Below are 6,109 nucleotides of genomic sequence, written 5' to 3' on the forward strand. Positions count from 1 at the left end.
ATTTCCTCCTGTGCTTTCTCCTGCATGTTAAACCCATCCCTGCCCCGTGGAGCAGCTGTGCTGTGCCCCATTGCAGTGCCCAACGTGGAGCCTATTGGGACAGCTGCTGTCCCTCCCCACCACCCACCAAATGGCTGAATTCCCCAGCAAAGACAAAGACTTATTTATGCTCGCTCCTCTTAAAGTACATATATTTTAGTCCAGGAGGATTTGCCGGCAATAAAGTTTTCTTCTGAGATTCCTAAATCACGAGGTGCTTAGGCTCTCCAGACCGTGATGCCCATGGACAATATTTGCACTGTAGCCTGACACATCTTCCTGCTTTAGAATAACAAAAAAACATGCAGCTGGGACCCGTTAGGCTGCGAGGACTTTAAATCACCTGCCTTTTTGTTTTTTTCTTTCCAGAGGGGCAGGTGCAGCTCAGATTATCTGCAAACTACTTGTTATTACTTAACAACATGGGCTTTAATGCAGTTAGAGATGTCTTTATTCATTCTTACACTCCTGAGTATTTTTGTGTAAACATTTTTCATCTGTGGCAAGCCAGTTTGTTTGTTGTGTTTTGTCATGTCAGAGCAGACGGTGATTAGACACTGAGATGAGACTACTAAATATTTTCAGATGTTTTCTATTTCCTCGGCGAAGAGCTGGATTTGAACCAAAGCTCTGAGGTGAAAGGGTGATGCGTAATATATTGAGACATCTGAAATAAAATAATGTAATGTTTTTAATATTTAAGAAGAAAAAGGCAGCAGTAAAACATTGTGGAAGGAGGAGAACATGAATACCTATATATTTTAATTTTAAATGCATGCAGATGTTGAATTCTAATCTGAGCATGTCAGAATTGAACTGTAACAAAGGCAAAAATGTGAGATCTGTTTTCTTGAATTGCTTCCATATTTTGGGCTCCAGATTTTTATTACATATAGCACTGCATCATCATATATTTATGTAAAGTGCCAGCATCCATTGACTTGGTGTATGCCTGATGGTTAACATGTAAAACACTTTACAGTGAGAAGTATATTCTTTCTCTCAGTATGCACAGTATATATCATATTGTACAAGCCTGTGCCTTCTTACACAGTGGCAGGGCTCGTTTTCACTGCTTGGTACATCTGGTGCTTCTTTTGGACCCTTCTACCTCTTTTCTCAATTCCAGAGGACTTTCCTGGTGAAGATCTCGGCCTGGGCTCAAAAGAAGGGTCTGGGGCAGAGGGAAAAGCTGTGCTTTTAAAGGGGGTGATAAATGCTGGAGAGCTGGCACAGATGGAAGATGCAGAAGCCAGGTATCACTTTGTCCCTTCTGATGCTGTGTCTGCAGCCGAGTGTCACTGGAACATCCTGCTGCCACCCAGGAGCCACAGGGTAGCAAAAGTTGGGAATGGAGGAGGCCTGGGAGCTCCCTGCTCTTCCCCAGCCAGTGCAACCCTGGGCCAAACAGCAGGGCTGGCTGGGGATGTGGGGGAATGATGCCTCCACTCTGGGGCTGGGCATCCCTGCTTCCACACACCCGTGTTTCCACGTTCCTGGATTTGTTCTGACCATGAATCCATGCTGTAAAATGTCTTTTTCCATCACACCTGCCACCATGCTGGGGAGTCTGCCTTTTGCAGAGAGTCCATTTTAATGCAGAAAACTAAAAATGCAGAAGTCTAGAGATGAGAAGGGACTGCTTTAGGCAGAGTTACAGAAGGGGATCAGATGCGCTGCAGGTAGGCTCCGTTCTGGCAGAAGGAAAACCTGGGGCATTTTAGGAAATAATTGCACTGGTACCAGTGAAAGGCAGGGGTTCCTCAGCAGGGCTCCCTGTGCCTGCTGCAGAGGGCACAGCTCCAGCAAAGGGCTAGGAATGGGTGCAGGAAAGCCATCCTGGGAATTCCTGGTCTCAAGAGACCCATCAGCCCCTTGCACCCATCCCAGAGGTGGGCACTGCTGCCTGTGTGGGCTAGGGTGGTGCTCCAAAGCCACTCTTCTGTTCAGGATGCCCCACAGCTCTCTGGGGGGGTCTACATCAGGCCTGCTTCCTTTTTTGGTTTCTTTTCTGGATTGCTTTTCTTCAATGAATAGACCTTTTTTTTTTTTTTAAAGCCCTTCTCACGCCTTCAGCTCCTGGAGTGAAACACGTGACCGCTCTTTGCTGATGTTTTTCCTAAAACAGTGATGTTTGTGGAACGTGTCTCGAAAGCTGCAGCCCTGGCTGGTCTTGGCTGCCAGCTGCTCTGTCCTGGGAGCCTCCAGCCCTGGAGCTGAGGTCCAGCAGCACAGCCTGAGCTGGGAGAGGGCGAGGGCGGCTCTGTGCCATGCTCAAGCTGCAGGTTTTGGCAGGGGAGTCTGCAGGTTTGTGGTAGTGCAAATTCATGTCTGAGGCTAAAAGTTAATCAGAATAAACTGATTTTATTCCACCTGGTTTACTTAACTGACTCTCTGCAAACACTCTCGCAGGGTCATCCACCTTTTCCTCTCCTATCTGTGGATATTCCTGCTGGGTTGGAAACTCCGCTGGTCCAGCTGTTCTTGGTCACTCTCCCCATCCCTTGGAGGCAGCTCACTTAATGGGAGATGTCTTCAAAAAGCTATTCCAGGTTGTTCCATGACAGGAGAGATGTACAGCACATGAGGAGGGATGTCCCTGGGAAGGTTTTGCATCTCACAGTGTCCCCACAGAGGAGTCGTTTCCACCGAAGGCCTCACCCCACTGACGTAGCGGTAGGGAAATAGCAGAGATCATTTTCAGGATGGAATTTTTTTCCTCTTCTGTCCCACTTCACCTCTTAATGGGTCCTTTTTGTTCAGGGGGTTTCCTGCCCCCTCTTAAAGCATCATGAGCTGGATTCAGGAGTGTTTTATTCTCTTTAATGGATGCTGTTAGGATGACAGATGAGTGTGGGATTTCTGACCTTTATTAGGGACTGGTGATATTATTAGGGATTCAGAACAAACAAAAGGATGATTCCAAAGGCCAGATTAATAAAAGCCTCAATGTGCCTGACTCCTGACAGCAGATGAGGTGTTGGGAATTTATGTGCTTGAAGTGAGCACCCTTGTACCTTTGGTTTTCCTGTAGGGAAGGCTGATCCTCTGCTGTCTCCTGGGTGTTTGTGCTTGTTCCCCGTGCAGAGCAGGCAGAAACAGAGTGTGACAGCCCTAAAAAGATGTCCCTGGCTCTGGGAGCTCTGGATTTGTGCAAGAGTAAAACACCTGAACAACGAAGGAAGCCAGGATCAGAATCTGGCTCCTGTTTCTGACACCCCAAAAATACACTCAAGGCTGGATGGCAGAACTGGGATCTTGGTGCTCCAATTCCTGCAGGGGGAAGGGTCTGGGATTGCCTAACACAAATAGGTGTCCTCATCAAACTGCATCATCTGATGCCAGGACCTTTTCCCATGAAGACAAAGCAGGACCCAGGCTCCCAAGTGATGCCAGCTTGGACACTGGTGGTCCTACCTCCCTCAGGAGCATTTGAATGCCCACACTCTTTGGTAAAAGTGATCCTGTTCCTCACATGCCTGTGTTTTTGCCCCTGAAGCTGGTGGGATTGCATTTTGAGGCCTCAGCAGGGAGGTCATTCCTCCAGCAGAGGTGCAGATGGAGCAGTGATGCCGAGGCACTGCTGGATGTGGAGCAGTGTGTTAGGTAGGACAGAGCTACCTGAAGCCCTGAAGATGCTGGTGGACCTGGACTGTTCAGAAAGGCTTCTCACAGGCTCAGCATTGGTTATTTTCTGTTTTATCCACAATTTTCTAAGACTTTTGGAGCTGCAAACAGTTTGGCTCTGACCCCATGATCTTAGCTCATACAAAACTCTCATTGACGCCAATAATTTTCCAGCCTGTCATTCCCAGTGACAGCAGCAGTTTTGTCTGGGCAGGAGCTCTGCCATGAGGGCACATACATTTTCCAGGGTTTTCTCAGGTAAAGGTTTTATTTTTGTAATTCTTTCCCCCTGGTAGGTGCTGAGCTGTCAGAATCACAGCCATGCAGAATTCCAGCTTAGTTAAAACAATATCCTAAAGGTTGCAAAGCCGTGCTGCTTGCCAAGAGCGAAAGTTGAATGTTCCACTCTCCTCACTTGACTATATTTAGTTCGGGATCCTAATGAAGTCTTTCTTTGTGTAATTTCATGTCTACAGGGCAACTGTGAGAGAGGACTTCCTAATTCTGTCAGGATGCTGGCAGGCCTTGTGCTGGGACAGTGTGTCCTCTGGGCCTCTGCTGCATGGCTCTTGTACAGTACTGGATTGTGCCCTCTGTGCTACTGCGGAGATCCTGTGGCATTATTCTTTATTTTCCCTTTTCCTCTCTTTCTCCTTTTTTTTTCCTCCTCTATGAAAGGAACGTGTGTGTATTGCAGCAGGTTAATTGCTGGTTGTTTTCCTGCAGATATTTGATAATAACGCTGCCTGGTGATGGTGGGTTCAACCAGAGTATTTTGAAGGGTCGTTTGGGATGAAAGCACCCTTCCTTTTCTGGTGTCCAAATGAGCAAGCATGGCATAGTGAAACACAACATGAGGATGCAGGAGATCCTCCTCCGTGCTCCTCAGCTGTAGGACCAAGCCATGAATGACCATGGGGTGAAAGAGAATCACAGAATCATTTAGGTCAAAAAAGACCTCCAAGGTCTCCAAGTCCAACCTTTAACTGATCACCACCGTATCAACTAAACCACTGAGTGCCACCTCCAGTCATTTCTTGAACACCTTCAGAGATGGTGAGTTCGCCTCTTCCCCGGGCAGCCCTTTCAAATGCCTGACAACCCTTTCAGGGAAGAAATTCCTCCTGATGCCCAACCTGAATCTTCCATGGCAGAGCTTGAGGCCGTTCCCTCTCATCCTGTCCCTGTTCCCTGGGAGCAGACCCCGATCCCCCCTGGCTGCACCCTCCATCAGGGAGTTGTGGAGACCCCCTGAGCCTCCTTTTCTCCAGGCTAAGCCCCCCCAGCTCCCTCAGCTGCTCCTCATAGGACCGACTCTCCATCCTCTTCCCCAGCTCCATCAAGTCTTGGGTCACCTCACTGCCCCATCATGCAGCACATTAGTGCCTTTCCCTGCCCTCCTCTGCACACAGCTGAGGATTTGAGGATTTGCCTTCTTCCTCACATCCATGTTACATCACCACAACATGACAAAAAAGATACAGAGAAATGTAAAAAAATCTTATCTCTGGGATTCTGTTGAGGTTTCTCAGCAGGAGGATGAGGCTGTGATGGAAGGAGATCTGCCATGTGGATTCCCAGGAAATGCCAGCTCCCCAGGGCAAAAACCCTGGAAATCCATGGAGGAAAAGGCCATTCATGAGCTGGTTTTGCACTTGTATTCCAGCAGAAGTGCAGGGCTGGGCAGCCTGCTGTTCATCAGCCTCCTGGATATTCATCTGAGTCCCCAGCTGGCAGTAAATGTATTGTCGGATATCCCTCTAAAGTTGTGTAAGTTATTGCTTTCTTGGAGTGCTTTTTATACCTGTGTGTATTTTTTCTCCCTGTTCCAGCATCTTACAAAGCTCTCTTCAGAGACGCTCGGCACTGCTAAATATAGTTTTTGCAAAATTCCGGTACACGTCTTCACTTGGCACATGAAAATTAGTTAACAGACTGTCATGAGACCTTTCTGTGCTCTCCCACTGTTCTCACTCCCACGACACCTGACGTGGAGCACACGGGCTCGCGAGCGGCCTCGGCTTTGCTCCGTGACTCGCCATTAATCAGGATGAGGAACGGCCTTCCCAGTTCATAAATCCAAGCTAAACTCCATTTCCCACATTTTCTGTCAAAGGGACATCAGCAGGCTGTTTGTATTAATCCATGCCCTCTCCAACCTCGTGGTAGGGGAGGTGAGATGTGGCTGTGGGGGGCTCTGGGGTATTGACAAACACATTTCCACCTTCAGTCCCAGACCTGTTCTCCCTCCATGGTCTCTGAGTTGCACACGTAGCCCTCGAACACAGATTATTCAGTCACTGAAACCACAAACTAAATATTTGGGCTTCCAGCACATTAAGTAAACATGTCCTATCTACACCCCAGCTGCCAGGAGAGATGCTGAATTTGGGGATGAGCTCGCTGCATTAAAATTCCTAAATATCCATGATCACTTAACTGG

This window comes from Corvus kubaryi, unplaced genomic scaffold (assembly GCF_017639235.1).
Source record: "Corvus kubaryi isolate FWS band 111438036 unplaced genomic scaffold, C.kubaryi_AGA036_p1.0 66, whole genome shotgun sequence".
Classification (NCBI taxonomy): domain Eukaryota; kingdom Metazoa; phylum Chordata; class Aves; order Passeriformes; family Corvidae; genus Corvus; species Corvus kubaryi.